The following is a 20,371-nucleotide window of genomic DNA, read 5'->3' as shown; positions in this document are numbered from 1 at the left end:
ACAGAGTAAAGAGCAATGAATAGACCCACATAGTGATTTCAGCAGGGGAAAGACTTCTGGACAGCGCTCAACATAATGGAACCTGGTGGGAAGGTAGGCGTTGAACATTTCTTACGCAGAGCTATTGAAGGAGGTTTTTTTTCTCTTAAGAGAAGAAAAAAATAATAATAATAATGGAATTCTTGCTCATGTAAACCTTCGGCAGTAAAAACCGATGACTGTTTAAAGATGACAACTGATGTGTGGGTCATATTCTTGGATTATTAGTAAATGATTTGGGATCTACCGCCAACTCAGTGAGACGCCAAGTTCCAAAAACAGATGACAGCTTACATCGCTTAAATAACCATCAGAATTCTTGGTGATAACATGTCTTTCGAGGTATTGGATGAATGCGATTTTTTTTTTAAGCAAAGGATATCTTTAATGAGGTCTAGGGATTTTTTTCTGGGGTCACAAGGATGGAGACCCCAGTCCCAAAGAGAGACAGCCAATAAGCAGCAGGAAAGTGCTCCCATTGAAATCAATGAGAGCACTTTCTGCCCACAGTACTTGCCGAGCCAGTATATACGGGAGATTCCGTCACAAACATTGCAAAGGGGGCAAATGCATATGGGGGGGATTCTGTGGAATTCCCTTATACATTAGCAAGCGGGACACCAATCAGTAAAGAGGTTGTTGAATTTAAAATCAACATGATTGTGTATTTGGTTTATTCTCTGCTGGTTAGTTGGGTTTATTTGTGTTTAGATCCAGCCGGGCTTTTGCTTGCAATTTCCGCTTTTGTTTCATTTTGAAAGGGTTGCCAACCTCTGTATGAATCATGTGGATTGTAAATACATTGCAGAAGACCATGCTGTTGGCCTTATAAAGATACTCGACAGGAGGGCTGATAAGAATAAAAATAACATTTCTTTATTTCAACCAATATTACAGTATTCCCCTTTGCCATGATTACACGTCTTCCGATGGAAAAAAAGACATTCTCTATGAAGGAGAACACCTTTCGTGCTTAGACAGCACCCATAGCATGCACTTCCTAGTACTGTTAAGATGCCCAAAACCCTTCCCAAAAATAATTGTTTTATCATGAAAAATCTTGCCTCATTCACATTTTTCAGGGCATGCTTAATTGTCATGTGATGCAGAAGTAAGGGCTGAAATATTTTTCCAGTGATTGGTAAATTTTAAGTTTAGGCGACAAAAAAAAACAAACCTTAATGCTAGGAGTATTTATAACCCTTCAACGCGAACAGACAGATCGCGGAGTGCTGTGAACGCATTGGCGCATGTTCTGAGAAAAAAAACAACAAATTGCCGTGCGATGCTTTAACAGGTACATCATGTATATGCAGGGTTTATGTATTCTCATAAGGCCAACCATGCACAAACGAGCAGATGTACGAGCAGGGGCCATTTAATCCATCAGCTCATACCGAGCGAGTGTGATTTTATGGAGATTTCCATCTTTATTTCCTAAGCTGTTCTTCTGTATAACAGGAGATTCTGACAAATGGGAGATGACAGTATATGCGGTGAGAAACTGAATGCGCCGAACCGGTTCTGTTTAACGCCATCTCCGCAAAGACGGATCCTGATGTCTTGTGTCTAATGAGTGTTACAAGCGGCTGTCATGAAAACAGTTAACCCCGTGAGAGCCAGGGACTGTACACCCTATGGAACTAAACATTAAACAGAAATATGTACATATCTGGACCTATATGAACCAGCTTAGCCTGAGACTCTCCATCACAAAGTTAGCAGTAGTTAGATGCTAATGGTGGCAACCAAATAGTGGTTCCGGACTAAAAAATTAAATAAAGTCACCTGTATTCAAGCAGGTTTTTTTAGCTGTGATATAGCAGTGAACAAAGCACCGATTGAAATGCTCAGGTATCGTTCTATGGTATGATATGAGACGCGGCTACGGTTATTTTTTAGATTCTTATTAAAGAGAAGAACGTAACACTGTAAGTCTCATGGCAGGGACGGCTGGGGCATTGGGATGCTGACCATGGGCAAGACAATCGGACTTCTCAACCTCTGACTGCAGGTCTTCTGCTGCTCTCTTGGGCACATCTCTACAACTGATCTAGGAGTCTAGGAGGCAAGGATCAGTGGCTAGCAATAAAGTACCTATTTGTTACTCTGCTGACAGTAGAGCCCCCTGGTGGTGACCTGGGGCCGGTGCAGAAACTCTCAAGGTCACTGGTTCAAATCCTGCAGTGTCTGAACGTAAAGAACTGTTCTTGTGACGTACTCAGTTGTTCTGGAACTGTACCTATAATTCATTTTCTGATGGGCACTGCTACAATGATTAAACCACTGCAGAGAAAGGAGAGACCACACACCATAAAACACTCAACGCTGACAGAGCATTCTGATTTTTGGGGGAGATAAAAGCCATCGTGATTTACATTCCCTATGTGCTGTCCATTCCATAACTATCACATCTGCTAATTCTAGACTCCAGAAATCCAGCGGGAACATCTCCCAGGGAACATACTAGGAATCCAGAAAGCCCCAATCATCCAGACCAGCCTTATGTCTACCCTCCTCGGCTCCTCATTAGCTACACATGAAATCTTCCTTCGGATCAAAGTATCTGCAGGGAAGAAGTCAAAGCCGCATGCTGAGGTTTAACTATTTCACCCCCAGGCAGTGCAATGGGTTAATTGGGAGGGTATTTATAGAAAGCATACTGACAGGAGCTACGTTTATCAGAGAGCAGGAGATATCAGGATTTGCCAAGGTTAATGATTTTCACTTCACCCCTGGGGGCAGAGCTTATACCCTGGGGGCAGATGACAAGAGTTTAGGAAATATGCCATTAATTTAAAGGAACGGCAACTCTTCTCTGATAGATAGAGAATATATATATATATAATCCAATTTCATACAAACTGATGACATAAAGTGGGGAATAAGTAGTTACAATTAAACTTTATGAAAAACCAAAGGTCCTTCTTCTCCTGCAGAGGAGTTGGTCTCTTTAGAACCTCCAGGAACATCCCGGAATTCTCTTATGTGCCATCACTGGAGCAAGATGGCACATGCTTTGGCAACCAAAAACATTTCCTGAAACACAGAAGGCAGAACCCATCCATGCATTTGCAAGGGGGAGAAAACATTAATTTAAAGGGCACAGTCACCTATCATATGCATTAAAGTGCACACGATGGCCGGTTTGTCCCAGTCACCCCTGCTAGGACTGCTCAGGGGTTACCACTCCTTCAGGGCATCTGCCAGTTACAAGGTCTTGGATAGTGACAGGCAGTAAGATACAGTTGTCAGTGACACGTTAACTACAAAATGTAATTATTTCACAATGACTTTAATTCTTGTCATACAGAGGAACTCTAAGAATAATGAAACCTTATGCTGAATTCGAAATGTCAAGTCAAGATTTATACTGAATACCTTACTTGGTTATTGTTTTATTGTACCGTGTATGTACCGTGGCTGACTCAAACTGTACCAAGCCAAGAATACTCATCTCCACTTTCAACAAATAACACAGCCTTTGTTTTCTAATGAAAATGTCCATTTAACAACAAGCCTGAAGCGTCTGATATAATAGAAATATGACTCAGTCTCCAAATCAGATGGGAACATGTTTTGTGTCTTTTTAGTTAAGTGCAACAGTGAGAGACATAACTTAGCGTGATTTGTGCTTCAGTGCCGGCATACGATCAAAGTCAGGTCTTTCTACAAGAAGAAAGAGGATGAGAAGGCAATATATCCAGGCAATAAACATATGCTGCACTGTCCCTTCATCTCTCCAATGACCTATAGCACTGCGCATGAATTTACATTGACCCGGCGGACCAGAAAATAAAGAGTTTTCTTTAATGGTCCATGGAGGACAGGGAAAGCATTTCCTGAGGTATGGTAGAAATGGATTTGCGAGCGAATGATTCACCTGGAAAATTGCACTCAGGATAGTACAATGGTACGAAAAACCCACGTTTGATTAATCTGCAAAAACAGTGCTGTACCGCTCTGCTGCGCGGCACAGGATAGCTCAGTGCAGAGCCCTCCAGCAGCCCGACTTACTCTTATTTTGATAGCGGCAAGCACTTTGTTTAGCAATGGAAACAATAACTTATCTGCCAATGAATTATTTAAAAAAAATACACAAACCAAGCAGCGATAATAACAGCATTTTTGAGAGATTATCAATTCACAACACATGGAGCAGTCAGATGAATTAAGGGTTAACAAATTTGGCTGGAGTTGCATGCCCTCGCATGCGAACACTCGGAAAAAAACATTTGCATATTCGCTTAAATGTGAGTTGTTTGCATGTGTTTGTTACTTTAAAATTTGCATTTTTCTGGTGAGGGCATGCAAGAAAAAGGAAAAATGGGATGGAGAGCGGGAGGCATGGGATGGGATCAATGCTTCCATCTGATATTTTTTATATCGGGGTGGGAGTATAATTTGGAACTATATCACTCTGAATTAACTCGCACAGGGCTGGGGTGATCACATCTTTTTGCTAACTTGCAAGCATTCACAGTTTAGTAAATAGAAAATTGTACCTTAATTTTATTTTATAGATTATTAGCGCTGGCTATTTTCGGAGAAGATATGAAGTCCCCAGCACTATTGTTTTATTTTTTTTAGTGTTCCTAAAATATATTTAGGAAACTTTAGAACTGCAGGGCAACTATATCTGATAACCCATGACAGGACTTCATGGAAAGTGGAAAACAGCTCAACTGTTCTTAGTGTCCTTGACTCACAGAATAAAAATGTATTCTCCGCAGTAGGACCCGATGGACAAAAAGATGAAGGAGCTTTGAATTAGAATTGTTTGCCGTCATGGCAGATGGGAAGACTGTGCGCGGTCCTCCTAATTAGAACATTGTGATAGCCTTGTTTTATAACTCATTGTATTTTGCTGTGTTTCATCACTCTGGGAAAAAGTCAGAGTCTTAAAAACTGATTTCCACAGCCATATGGAAGGTGGAAAAACATGTAGCATCCAGACATCAATATTAATTAAAAGAAAACAGGCTGAAACTTAGGCCATGTCTGCCAACAGGTCACCTACAGAGGTCCAAGAATCCATAGAAGCGAGGAAGTATATGAAGAGGGCTTCAAATTAATTATGTGCTGTCTTGGGGACAGATTAAGAGACCAAGGCTGCCAATTTTCTTCCATGAATCATTGTAGTTTTGACTATATCAAAAATACATTTTTGACCTCAGAAGGTCCAATAAAAACCAGCGAGTTAGCTTTATTCCCCTTGCATTATAACCTGTCATTTACTATTTAGAACACTGTCCCTTTAAAATGTTATTTCCTACTATGATTTATTACACAGCTATTGTTTGAATACAAACGTATGGCCGAGAGGTAGCACATCGCTGGAACGTTCGACTTTATATATCGCCTGAGGTGTATAAAGAAAGCGTGTTCAATCTATAAATAGGACGCATATGTGTGTATGTACAATTAAGCGCGTACCTTCTGACACTGGTAGCCGAGCTTATGAGACGACGCAGATATTAATAGTTTTAGAGACGGATTGTTGTGTTGTTTAGAGACACAAGGTGTTTGATAAAATACATTAAACATAATCTCAGGAACAAGAAGCATTTTTTGCCTTTAAATGCATTGCATTGGCCTCAAATGCTGCAATATTCTAGAAATAACCTTCTAGGTAACAGATAGTTTAGGTATGCCGTCCATACATTAGACACTTTACTGGTGTGTGATTTCTGTGCAGAGGGGCCACCACTATGTGTTATGGATGCTATTTCTGAGTGTTGTGGGGGTTGCACCACCAGAAAAAAATGAGGCATGTTTCCTAACCTGAGAATAAGAATAAAAGCATGGATAGATTTAAAAGGGTTGGAGAAATGTCAAATGTAAAGAACCCGATCTAATTTCACGAATACTAGTCAAAATCAAAGCGTGTTAAATCAAGGCAAAAGACACAATAAATGAAGCTACAGAATGGATGATGCCCCATATCCGGAGTGCCACATTACATTTTATCATAGAGCGCTATGACAATAGGCGGACATTGAACATTAACTCCCATCACTCTGGCCAATTTGTTTTTATATAAAACATTAGGTATTTAAGTAATACGATACCTAAATAATGCTTTACCTAAAATCATTTCAAGCAGTCAACTTGACTTACCTTTCTCTATCCTGCACTGACCTACATGTGATGCTGAGGAACAGTTCCGTCTTCTCGTCATGACCCGGAAGGCTCTTGGAGCTCGGAAGCCTGCAGTGATGGCGTCGCACCCAATAATACACGGACCGCAAAGGGTGTCAGACACTCCTTGCAAAGAGAAGTGTATTGCCAAAGGCTAAAAGCTGCGGTATTACCGTATTTTCACCAGGAACCAACGACATCCATGGAACATTTCAGATAGATTTTCCAGCTCGCTGTTCCATCTAAACCAACCAACTAAGCACCCAACGCTGAGTACCCTACTGACGCCACAGCTATACCTGACATGGGCATTTCCCTTTAACAGCCATTAAGGCATTGTCACTTTTTCCAGGGTAACCCTGTTGAGTCCTGTGCAAATACTTCTAGCCCTCTACCCATATTCAAGCAAATACCACCCAATCTACTTTTTACAAGGTCTTTGTAATTTTTTAGTGCAGGGGGCCAGATGCTTTATCGTCTCTAGTTCATAATAAGATGGTTTTTGGAACAGTTGCTGTTTACACCTAAAATCACTACTTTCCGCGCTTTATGGATTTGCCACAATGACTCACAAAATGCAAAGAAAGATTATTCTGGGATAATTCTTTCCGATCGCATTACCCAAGATACATGGAGATCTGATGAGAGGCTGTCTGTATATCTCAAGATCAAGTATAGCTCCAAATTTCGCTTCATACTGCAGCTAAAAAAATAATATTGTCTTATTTAGCATAATTTGATTGACCAAACCATATGTTGATACAATTCAATTTAGTCACATAGCATGTTAGGCATGCTGGTGGTTGTCAGCTCCATTTGACAGCTGGCGAAGAGTCAAAAAATCCTACAAAATGATGCACGTCCTATAAAAATATCATAAAATATGAATCCATGATCAGCTAGTCTAATTTGCTTGCTTATTTAGTACTAACAAGCTTCTGAAATCTGGCAGCTTGGCATCCAACACCAATTCAGCCTCCGTTGACCTGCTTTATATTGCCTAGAGTATCATCTTTGTTCAACAGAACTTAATGTCATTGAAAATCTTGTCTGTTCTGGACTCATTGAACTGAAATTTTGCTAATTTCACAGCTGTATTAAACATAAAGAAGTCTATATAAACAAGCCAGGAGCATAATAAAATAGTGATGTGAACTAGTGCAAGTTCTTTAGGTAAACTTTATACTGTGATTAAAAAGAAAAAACTGTTAAAACATAAAATTTAATAAGATACAACTTATACAGAATTTTATACATGTTGATTACATCAAATGACAATGTGTCCATCCCTAACCTCCATCTGGACAAGTCATAAATGTATTCATATAACCTGGACTCCTGTCCAACACTATCTGCACCATGCCTTCATGTACGTGCATGCACCTCATGGTTGGATCTACTGGATCACAGTAGAGGTAGGAATGCAGACCTGGAGGCCGCCGTTGCTGTCAGTCATGTGATATTTTGGGTGACTTTCCCGGGCTCAAACACCACACTGAGCTGACGCTTTATGGCAATGCTAATGAAGTCCATTCCTCCATAGACTTTCATTATTTAGAGTGTCTGGCAGAACAATGAAGACTGAGCCATTCTATTATTTCCCATGGGCAGTATGATAAGGAGTCGGGGTGTTTGTCTAGTAGATCGGGGCTCAGATAACAGAGCGAGAACTCATACAAATGGCTAATAAGCAGCTGCCTGAAAACATTATATTATGGGGCAAAAACTAGAGCTGTTTGAAAAAGGAAAACAGTGCAATACTGTTTAAAACACATTTTAGTCTGTTACTAGTAATAAAAAAAGGTTTGGGTTCCTCCTTATTAAGCAATCAAATTGTGGCATGTGAGGGCGGTCTGTGCTTTTTCTGGGAATTAATAATGCATTTGGTAAATGTAAGCATGTCCAAATTTAAATGGTTTACAAGCTTTTGCAAGTTTTCTCTGCAGCACTTTAGAATGTTACATGTCATCAAAGAATAAATTAAACTATTTAAGAATCAGATGTAATACAATATAACATTATGTAACAATTAAGTTTTACTTCGCTGAGTGGGTGGTAGATAAGTGGCGTTCCCCATGGTCCATGTTACAGCAAACAGAAAAAAGTGAGTGGTGTTTCAGCGCAGCTCGTTCCTTAGTGACAAGTTGCGCTGATACATCACTCGCTGTTTCTATATGCTGATAGACAAGTAGAATAGCCTCCCATTACAATTGGTAGAGGTTAATATAGTGAAGGAATTTATACAAGCATGGGATAGTCAAGACCAAGGACTAAATAAAATACTAAATGGGCAAAATGCTTGTTGTGACAGGGCCAGGCTAGCTGGCTCATGTGTCATATGAAGTTTAGCCGGGTCACGGAGCACTTTTGTGTCCGGTTCTGTATACTGTGACCCGGTAATATATTATATTGTGTTTATTGTGTAACCGGCCCAGAGACTGATGTGGATTCAGCCCCAGCCTTCAAAGAGACGATCCTATAATCTGGCTGGGGCTCTTAATCAGCCAGCACAGCCCTGTCTGCCCAGACGGCACCCGCACTACAGGGGGGATAACACAGGTGGGGGAACCCATTGTATTTTGTAATCCCCTCACCTGATACATCCCCTGTATACTGATGGGATTTGTGATGGGATGTGGCTGATGGGATTGGGGGTTGGGTTCGGTGCACATTGCATTGAGCTTGTATATAAGTTCTGTGTGTTTGTAATAAAGAGAGTTCTTCTTGGTTTACTACGAATGGTGGTCTGGATGATCCGTAGATAGCTGAGTGCTATCCGTATGAGGGACTGACTGGTGATTCCTCAGACCTCAAACAGGGGTACCCAGCCTTGGGTACGGTGACCCTGTAACACTTGTTATCTGTCGTCAAATTCTAAAACCATGTTTCTTTGGCCCTATTACTTGGCACCAAGGCAGCTGATGAAATCTAATCTGTGGTATGGTTTGAGGATAAAACCAAAGTCCATCCCATTAAATCTCTCGGATTCTGTGTAAATGCTGAGACACTCATTAGAAAAGACAGGACCCCCCTATAGAAGGTGGAAGAGATGGAAGCCAACAGGGTGAAGAATCAAATCCCAAATCTGGAGTCTTACAGAAACCCTGTATTTTATATTTAAAAATGGTCTAGTGGGGAACCAGAGAAAGGGAACTGGTTATCCCGTCAACTTGAGTGCTTACTTTTTAGAGAATCACAGACCTATTATGAAATCTTTGTCACAAGTCCATAAATTTAGCATACTTTTTTAGCACTTAAAATATGTGGTTGCATGTGCTAGATCCTCTGCTCACTTCTGATACAATATTGCTTTTTATGCATTCTAAAAATTACTGATGTTGCAAATCTCTGGTCACTCATTTATTCCTTAACTCTTGATTCTAAATGCTTGATGTATCTTAATGTGTTCTAGATCCGGCCTCGTTATACAGACTGGATCCAGAAAGTGATTGCTTAGAACTGCCCTTGCCTGGCTCCCCTTCTTTTACATCTTTATGTACATAAACCAATTCTCCAGCTGTTTACGATGCAGACTCTATCTTTCCGGGTTATTGCTATTCCTCCAGTGTTGCCCTTGTACTTATGTATTTTAACAAAGCGCTACCCTCGGCCCCCTCCGCTGAATTTGCCATTTGAAGATCTAGTTGCAGTTGAAATGTCAGGAGGCAGTGCATTTCGCAATGTTTGGCCGGTAAAATGTATCATGTGTAATGTATCTAAAACGTCAAATCAAATGCACCAGTGTTTTTACAGGACGAAGAGCACGGGAGCTGGTTTCACAAAGTCCAGCAATAAAATATTCTATGCTTCTATGATTCAGTATTGTAATGGACTACATGTTGTTCATATAAGCCAATCTTTCTATCACATTTTATTCTACTTTTTTCAATGACTTATGTACATTTGAAGTATTAATTTTAAAAAAATGTTTTTAATTCACTTATTTTAATGATATTCATACACCATTATGAGTAGACTGGGATAGAGAAGCAGGTTGGACATGCTGCCACGAGATAGTATCTTATCTGCTACATAGTGTGCACCCAAACCATGAGGACAGAATAAGATCCTATAATGATATTGCCAAATCCTAAACTAGAAAAACAGAATTTGCCAGCAGATAAGACTCATTGGCCCATTTAGTCTGCCCATCTTTTCCTGATGTTAAGACTCAAACCTTAATCAGTACCGCATCTCGACCTAGGCTCTGGACCATATGTCTTGACATCAATGTATTGACATCTCCTGGAGGCTCTTCCACCTATCTACCATCATCTCAGTAAAGTAAAACTTCCTTACATTCCATCTAAGCCTCTGACCCATTAGTTTAATATTATGACCTATTGTCCTAGCATTTCTCCTCTTTTGAACTATCACTATCTCCATCACCTGTTGTGAGATGAATGAAGAAGTAATGTTCCATCAACGGAACATTATGCATGGTTAGTCCTACTTCCTCTGACTTCTAACGCATTTCACGGTGGAACACCTTCCATCATCATCATCATGCCCAGTTCACTCAATAACAATATCTTGCCATTCCTCATCAGTCCAGCTTGCCCTACAATCTCTCCATCGAAACCCCAGGGTCATGGTTGTTCATCCCACCATGCAGTCAACACGATATGCCTGTGGCAAGCTTTACAAATACACATATAGACAGAGAAAATAATTGTGTGTACTGGGGCTCCATCCTAACTTGTTGGACACAAAAGGATGACTAAATGATCCAACTTTTTGTCTCATCATAGTGTTCCCCACCCACCATTTATATTCAAAATATAGTACACCAGCCAGAATGCTTAGCGATTTGATTCATTTCTCATGTGCAGTGCTTGTAATAAGCTGTAAGAAATTGTCTTATTAGTGCTGGATAACAGCTGATCCTTCAAAATAAAGGGGATATTACAGACAATAATGCAATTTGACAATGCCGTGTTTCTAATCCACAGCTCTTTTCTATAAACACAAGTCATTTCTTGAGTCTTTGTAGGGATGACATGGCAGGCTGCTGGATGCAGAAGAAGAAGGATTTCCAGGCAAACAAATCCTTCTCCCCGAGATCGTGCCTTATGCAAATAAAAAATGTTCTTTATTATCGGTGCGGCAGCCTATTAATATCTCAAGGCCAGTTCTGCAAAAAGATAGACAGAAGTGTCCTTGATGGTTTTAATTTTTTATGCTGGTATGGGCAAGAATTTATACAGCTGCTAAATGCACAAAAGAAAATACTTTTTTGGACAGTTGAGATCTGATTGACTTGCGTGCTGAAATGTCTGTACGGGGTGTGAAACAATTTAATTACCAACAAAAATACCGGAAGTGACCAAAAAATGGAAAGCAGTCAATACTGGATAAACTGCCAGGACACAGGGCTGGACTATGGAATATTAAGCAGTCCTGGAGATTTAAGGCCGGCATGCTGTTAAACGATGTAAGTGCGGCTGCCAGTTGGACGCGAACAGCTGGATACATGTTGCATTTATATGCTCTTTTAGTGTGCAGCCATTCATAGCCAGTAGATGGCCGAACACTGGCAAGTGCTAAATGGGCATCATTGTGAAGACTGTCCAAAAAAGTCATCAGGACAGTTTGCAAGTATGGCTTTTGGGTGAGTTCCTGAACAGCATCCTGAAAATTCATACCCAATTGTAAGTGAAACCCTGTCCACTACCACCGGGTCACTGCTCTTTACCTCGGTCTTACTCTCCCCATGTAATAGATGGATCCCGAGACTTAATTTTCAGAAAATTATGGACCACCCCACCAGCCTGCCCCGGTACCACAATGCCCTGTGATGAAATACCCCCCCCATCAGCCCGATGAAAGGGTTAAGAGGATCAGGAATAACAGAGGAAATAACAGGAAAGATAATTCTGCAAAGTCTTCCACCGGATCTGCTTCTCTAGCAGATTCTGGGTCTTGGCTGGGAATGCGTCATGTGCTGACACCACTTGCAAACTTGACAGCATCCAACACAGCCGGAGGTCACCATGGCAACTGGTCGAGAGGGGCAGAGGTATATAAACAGGCCGCGTTGGAAGCCTAGCAACCTCGATAACCAACGCCGAGCATGGGGAGGCAACGTTCAGTCCTCACACACAGAACCTGAATGTAAGGAGTGATTGTTTCCAAGAACAAGGAGAGCTAATGACAGCTAAAGACAACCATTTAAATACTAAGCCACAAAACACTAAACACACATACTGTGTATACAAAGCACAATTGGAGGGGAAGAGGATATTATATGATATTTTTAGGGTTTCTTTGCTAAATGAATATGTGTCATCATACATACTGTATGCCACTTTTCTTTTAGCTTAATAATTTGGATTTTTTTTAAATGTACCTGTTCACAGGTGGAAATCATCACCTGTTAAAGAAATGTAGTTATTTTCTTTCTATCGCTCTATCTCTTTTTTTTTCGCTTTATATTTTCTCTCATTTTTCTCTTTATCTCCTTTTCTCTCATTTTTCTCATTATCTCCTTTTCTCTCATTTTTCTCTTTATGCCTCTTTTTTTTCTCTTCATCTCTTTCTCTATCTCTCGGTTTTCTGTTTATCACTGTATCTTATCCTCTATAAATATCAGGATATTACACTAGAAAGTTGCTCAGAATTATACATTTTAGGAAGGCCAAATGTCTCTATTCCAATACAGTGCATTAAATCTTGCCTTTTTTCTTTTTTAACTAGGCCAACTGTTAATCTCTGCCAAGCATCGCTGTAAAAGATCGTGTCAGATCCTTTGCGCGAGCTTTGCTATACAAACACAACAGACACAAATTACTTGTTTGATCATTTTTATTACACCAATATGTCATTTTTCAATTGCGCGCTTTCAAAACTTCAGACAGGAGCAATATATAATTTGACTTGCGAAACAAGCAGGTATGGTAGCATTTTACACTAATTCCCGTTAATTGTCACTCAGTATTTTTATAATGATGCATCAGGCCTTTTTTTTCCTCTGCTGGAATGAAACACAATTTTAAAAATTCTCCTCTCTTTAAAATACGTCATAGAGAGCTAATTTTTCTAAGGTAGCGTTATACATAATGGCCAGTTGACCAATGTGTTTCAATTTCTTATCTAGTAAGGATCTCCTTGCACGTTCAGCAATTAAAATTGACAAATTGGGGATGTAAGACGTAATATTTCACTATAAGCATCTCGTCCTACGACACCTCATAAGGATGCATTGCTTCTTATTAACATACACATGCATTGTTTATATGAAGGTTCATGAATCTATACATATGTACCTCTGTGCTGTACACACTGTAAATATCAGGTAGGTGGGGCTTGGTGTACATGGGCGTACATGGGAGTACAGTGGGCGTGGCTAAACACAGCTCCCCTGCATGCAGAAGGAGGAAAGTGACCCGGAGAACCAGCCTTTAAACTGTTTGTAGAGAAAAAAAACACAGGTCCCGCGCTCCGAATGTAAGTGGTACCCAAATATGTTTATTAAAAAAAGTGCCAAAGAATCCGAATGGACTACTTACTTGACGCGTTTCGCACTAAACTTCACGCTTACTCTTTTTCAATCACTTGTCTTGAGCCTTTGTATTACACATGTGCTTAACCACCTACGTGACGGCTCTCTGCATGCAGGGCCCTCCGCTCTGTCCTAACATAAATTTAACCGAACATGGTGAAATAGCAGCAAAAAACCCCCTAATTTTCTCAGTATAACATCTGTTTCTGAGCACACATGCCATTTTCGCACCATTAAGTGTCTTAGGTTTTTTTGGAAGTGTTTTGAGGGATAAGCGATTTCTTCCAATTACCGTGAAAACTGCAATTTTTTAATTAGCTGGAAAGGTGTCTATCTTCAGCCGTAACACGCCAACTGTGGAGCCAAAGGTTAGCCACACGCCTTTATTTTTATTCTGTTCTTGTCAAACCCTACTGTCCCTTTTCTATATACACGTGCCCTGTTCCTGACCTTTCTGGCAGAGGGTTCGCAAATTCACCTCGAATCTGAGCTAAATGTATTCCTCTTTCTAGCGGACAATTCTCTTCCCGCCACGGCCAGCCACACAAGCTCATAAATCTTGTCAACGAAGATTGTGGACCTGCCATTTCCAGCCCATCACATATCACTAGAATGTAGTTTATCTTTGTTTCTCAGCTTGCATCCCAGAACACAAGGTTAATCACTGCGTATCCATGCTTGGAAAAATCCAGCCTACCTTACCGGTGCCACGGAAGTCATCCGTCTCCTCTGCCTTTATTAGTATTTTTTTTATTAATAAAAACTTAAGTTTTCTTTCTCCGAATAGAATTCAGAAAAAGCATTTGCAACTGGGGGGGAAAAAAACCATTGCCGATGTTCTTCCTATACCTACCCCAGCACAATGCGTAGGTGGTGAATATAATTGGGAGAGACGGCTCTGTCTTTACTGCGCAGGTGAGGGGAAGGGAGAGAAGTCTTAGGAAGGATACATCATTACAATGTAAATCCATCACACAATGTCTTAGAATGTCCACGCGGCTAACGTGGAAACACCAAATAATACGAACAAATAATACGCTTTTTCTATAACCGTTCCGGCATATAATGAGACACTTTCCTGACAGATTATTCGTGCAACTGGCCGTTTAGCATACAAAGCATAAAACATAAAACAATTTATATGTGCGTGTACTCACACTCCCCAACAGCTAACAAGGGTAAGCACAGCATCCGATAACGCTTCGGGAAGAACATCGCCCCTAAATGAATGACTTTGTTTTGCATTTCACTAACGTGCTCGTTCTGGGCTTTTCATACAAGAAATTGATGGGGTAGGACTGCAATTATTTAACAACACAAAAGACAAAGTTGAATACGCGGTGACTAGGAATGTATACAGGACTCAGAGCGCCGTACCAAGCAGGCTCACTGTATATAGAATAATTCCCTGGCAATTTGCCGTTTTTAATTGACTGCCTACCATTAAGTAATCAGGAATAACTGCTCCAAAACCTTATGATTGCAAGAAACATTCAAGTGAATACTGGAAGGAGCCTAAAATGCAAGCTAAAGGGGTCTCAACAATGTATGGCAATGGGCAGTAACACTGTTTACACCCCACATTATGAACGCACCGCACTACCTATTTAGCACATATACCTTCTCTGCTATAAGGTAATATAATGTTGGATCTATATGAAAATGAGAAGTAGGTAGTTTGGTATAAAGTTTTTGGCTTTCCCAATAGGTCGACAATATTAAAGTGAAAGCCTAATGTCCCATACCGACCCACCAATTGTAGTTAATATATGTTCTTCAACATGTATAGGAAAAGAAAGAGAAGGTGCAGCTACAGGGCTGCAGTGGTCCTGTTTTCACACCCCTTGTGGCTTCTTCAAGCTGCCAATCAGTGGCAGGAAAGGGCTCCAACTGAAATCAATGGGACCACTTTATGCACATGTGTATAGGGGTCTCATGGGACTATTTTATCTCATTATCATACCTCAAAACTTATTTTGGGGAGTTATTTTGTGAGGGGCTTAAAGTAGCCGATCAGTGGAATGAAATCGCTCCCACCAAAATCGATGGAAGTGCTTTCAGCACCTGCACATCAGGAAACCCTTCACGAGTGAGTGCAGGCAGCACATATCTCCTGCAAACCAAGTAGCTGATTATAGGGATGATAGGGTAAATTTAAACAGCCATTTGGTTACAATTTGGTTACAATATGCATTGAGGTTTATATGATGGCTGGAGTGTACCTTTGAGACCCCCCCCCCCATTGCAATTGCACTATTGCAATATTTTTCCATGCTTTGTCTTTGTTATTTTTTATAGTCTGTGGAAATGCTGATAAAGCTAGACATATATTTTTCACAAGCGACACAAAATGGCCCCACGAGAGAAATAACCCCCGGGAGGAGGAGGGTTCTGAAAACTCCCAGGGTTCTGTAATGTCTAAGTAAGTTACATATAAAAATAAAATAAAGCTTAATAATTGATTATTGGTGCTCAACCAAATCACGTTTTATAATCCATCAATATAAGAATCACTATATTGATAATTTAAAATTAATGTACTATAAAAGTTAAAAAAAATATCTTCGTAGAGAAATATTAATATATCTTATACAAGGTATTTGAAACCACAAAATGACAATAACACAACGGATCAATAGAATTTTATTTGCTCTATATGAGTATTCATATATTTCTATATATAACCAGCAAGTACGTATTCATGCATGTAGGAACCACAACTCCATTCCTGGGAACGTCTTAAGGTGGGCTACCCAAAGCTTTCCCTCGTCTGGTGGAGTTGGGCTTTGTTTGGATGTGGGACTAACCACCAGAGCTATTTGGACATAAAGGCTGGCACCAGGCTGACTTAAGTATGCTGAGAGTCAAGGGACATTGGACAGCCAGTGGCCATGACTAAACACAGCTCCTCTGCCCAGAGAAACCGACGCAGGGCTTTAACTGGAGCCCCCAAGCCTAGGATGTGGGGTCCAGCACCTTTGCTGCAAAAAAGGAAGCCTATTGCCTTCTTGCGCAATCAGGTTCTCTGTAGCACCATTGTTTAGCGGACCAGGGAGATCACTAACAGCTGGCCCACCAACACAATGTCGGACTACTCCAGGACTACTTCCAAGTTTTCCCACATCCATAAAAGGCAGAGCACAAGGATATGGCATCATATTCCAGCGGTCAGCTGTAAGGAAGTCCACATGGAGGGGGCGGCTGGTGGTGGTGCCTTGGGTTAGGCCTAGGGCAGAGCCGAAGGTAGATGCGCCACTACCTCGGAGCCAAACCCAGAGTGTACCCAGGTATGTTTCAACTCCAGTGAGGCTTTGCAAGCTTATGACTGGTTCAGTATTATTTGGGGGGGGGAAGTTGGCCAACAAGGAGAATACTTTTTTCATTTTCTCCCATTTTCATGTAAGTAGATATGGGCTTTTATCCCCCCCCCAAAAAAAAATAAAGAAACGTATTTAATTAAGTTTGCAGTGATTGCTACTGAAGCACGGTGACTCCAATACATTTGTTGGAGTGGAAGGTTTTGGAAAATGAATTTGTAAAAAGAACATAAAGAGAAAAAAACTACTGAAATGAATGTGAACTGTCACATAAAAGTAATTAAAATTTCTTGTTACTTTATATCCAGGATCACCTTGAATTCAGCTCCATGCGCGACTGCAGAAGTCTATAGCAAAGAAAGAAAGTTAACCCATTTCAACAGACAGCTAGAAACAATGCACTGCATTTTCTCGCAGGTTGGAAGAACAAGCTGCATCATCTTTCTTTCTAAGGTAGCCTCAAGGCAACAAACACAATTGCCCCCTAACTGCCCTGCCAGTTAACAGCTTAACCGAAAGCCTTTGTTTATGAGTCTACATCTAAAGGAAAATTCATTTGCTTTCTCAGGGTTAAGTCAAATATAATGCTGCGAAGGGTGAGACCCCCCCCCCCAAATCCACTGGTGCTTTGTTACTGAATTTATGCCTTCATTAATGTATCACAACAGCATGAAAGCTCTTAACATGAGTGGCTTGGAAATGAGGACTTTTTACAGAAAGTAGTTTTAAAGGGAATTTAACCCCACCGTTCCATATTTACGCAGCAAATATGTTGCACTACTCTGAGTTCCATTCTTGGAACGGGCTACATTGTTTGTAAATATGATAATGAGGCCTCCTGGATGCTAGACTTAAACAATGATGAAGAAGACCATCTCACATCACCCGCCGTGGTCCGATGAACCCTTGTGGGTCAGCAAGTGTTATTTTGGTTGCTCCATCATTGTGTTCTTCCCAACAAAGCCCACTGGCTTTAAAAAGATGAGATAAGGTATGAGGTTTACTTTAAAGCTTGGAAAATCAGCACCGGCACAAATAAATGCACTAGCAATAGACTTTTCATAGTTCTTCTAAGAAAGTATCATGTTTTTTAAGTTGCCTTATTGCCAAAGTCCAGAGCTGCAGGGCTTTACTCCCATGTATCTCCTAGGCTGTCCGGGGCACAGCTTGACAGTATTGATCACAGTGACCCAGTATTCCTTCTCCGTGTCATTCATATGACTCATGCTTCTATTTGTACCATGCTTGCTGACACACCAGCAACAGAAAAAAAGGCAAAACTATGGAAAATATCAGTCATAAGCAGCAGTGGAGTCAGAAATAATTGTGTTAATTCTTAAGCTTACCCCGCCTTAACTGTAAAGCTCTTTCTGATGTACAGCATGAATCAAAGGGAAACATTTACATTATTTTAATACTGGTATCAGTTCAACAATTTAAAAAATTGCTCTATTTCAACAATTACTTCTCATATAATTTTATTTTTGGACAGATACCCCAAGGGATGAGCCCCATACCTTCAATAGGTGTAATAAATATATTTTGATTCGCTTAGCCATCGTCAGCCCCCTTTTGGGAGTTAAGGGGGACCCCTATTTTTTCATTTTTTTAAAATATGTATTAGGGGTATTTAAAAAGTAAGCATGAGTTATCAGTGGCCAACTTGCAAGGCAGCCACCGAAACTGGCAAGTAGTCCCTATAAACTCGCATGTACTCACAGAAAGCTCATATATTGGCAAATGTATGAGTAGTTTTATGAATGTTAGCATGCAAGGACAAGCAACCTCAACCGAGCCTGGTCACCTCTTAACTTCACTGACCACTTCACTTCTTAGTGAATAGACCCAAAGGACACTGTCTGCTGCAGCTGTAAATTGGGATTTATTTAATGAGAAAAAAGAATCTGCCCAATAAAACTGAAAACAGCCCCAGCCCTAAAGGGTTGTAATTATATGTTTATTATCCCCATCAATGTTTCAGGCCCTGAATCTGGTAAGAAACGCGGGTTTTCCCATTTCCATGCCCAATATAAAGAGTTTGTGCTCCGTAAGTACCTTAGGAAACGTACACATTAATGTGAAGAGTGCCTGATCAGGCCGGGGGTCAGAGAGATGCTTTCTGTACAGAGTACTGACATCTCTGAGAAATAAATTATACTCTCGCCCGGCCTTAGGAAAATGCATAAACATTTTACTGATAATTTTCCTTTTGAACCTGGGCCCATTATGAGTTCCTTGAAGATAGGATTACTTTTATGTGTAATGCTGCAGAATTCTCCACTTTGGTCCCCGGAGATTAACTATCAGTGTTCAAACCAACTGGAATGCAAAAGATGGAGCCTGGAATACATTGTATAGAAAAAACGTAACAACAATGCTGAAACAGATACTGTAACCATGATTACCTCTACTATGGTGATGTGTGCTACGTCATATGTGTAGCTCATATGTGTAGCTTTATTTAACTCTTTGCGTGCCAGAGGTACGACCAATGCACCCAAAGGGTTAATCTGTCCGTACAACTTTTAATGATGTCAAATCAATACCTACCTTGAGGGGTATTTTTCTACTATCGGCTATTGCTACTCATTTGGTCCCAGATAAACAGTGCAAGCTGTGATATATCATGAAGGCCAGGGTATTGATAGAAAATATATGGGTTGCATTTCCTTGAAGACCACATGAGTCCTTTCATTTAATGAAACCAAGAAGGTATCTGGAGTATATACATTTCATGAACAGGAACTTTTAGTCAAAGACACCTTTCATTGGGTCCACATAGGAAAAGCTGCAATATCATGTACACTTTTGGGACCTCAGAGGTCTCTTTCCATCTGAAGAAGAGACTTCTAAGGCCCCAAAGCCTTACTTGACTATATTTACTTTTTTCTATGTTGGCCAAAACAAAGTTATCACCTTCGACTATGGATTCCATCTTCTATAGGGTACATTTTCCATGGTTAAATTCAAAGGGTCAAATAGCATCCAGATGATTTCTTTCTTTTCTGCTCTGCTTTTCTGATAATTAAGCATCCAATTTTGGGATCCCCCCCCAGAATGTCATAGTTGAAATCCTTAAACGCAGATGTTTCCATTAGGAATTCTGATTTAAACATCTCTGCAATGAGCCGGCTGAAGGTCAGTACTGACTCTATACATCAGAAGTATACAGAAAGATAAAGTATATTCCTTTAGAATGTCAGACAATAGGATAAAAAGTAAGAGCACTTGCAATTTTCTGGGTATGCCCGATGCACTCTGAACTAACCAGACCAGTCTGTCAGCGAGAAATCGGCCCGTTTGCTTTGCCCCAGACTATAAAGCACCAGGGAGTACAAATGAAGTTAAATGACCTGACCCATGGTTTCACGCT

The sequence above is a fragment of the Sceloporus occidentalis genome, unplaced genomic scaffold (genome assembly GCF_023333645.1).
Source record: "Sceloporus occidentalis isolate IW3139 unplaced genomic scaffold, rSceOcc1.0.p SCAF_122, whole genome shotgun sequence".
NCBI lineage: Eukaryota > Metazoa > Chordata > Lepidosauria > Squamata > Phrynosomatidae > Sceloporus > Sceloporus occidentalis.
Note: the sequence above shows the minus strand (reverse complement) of the source record.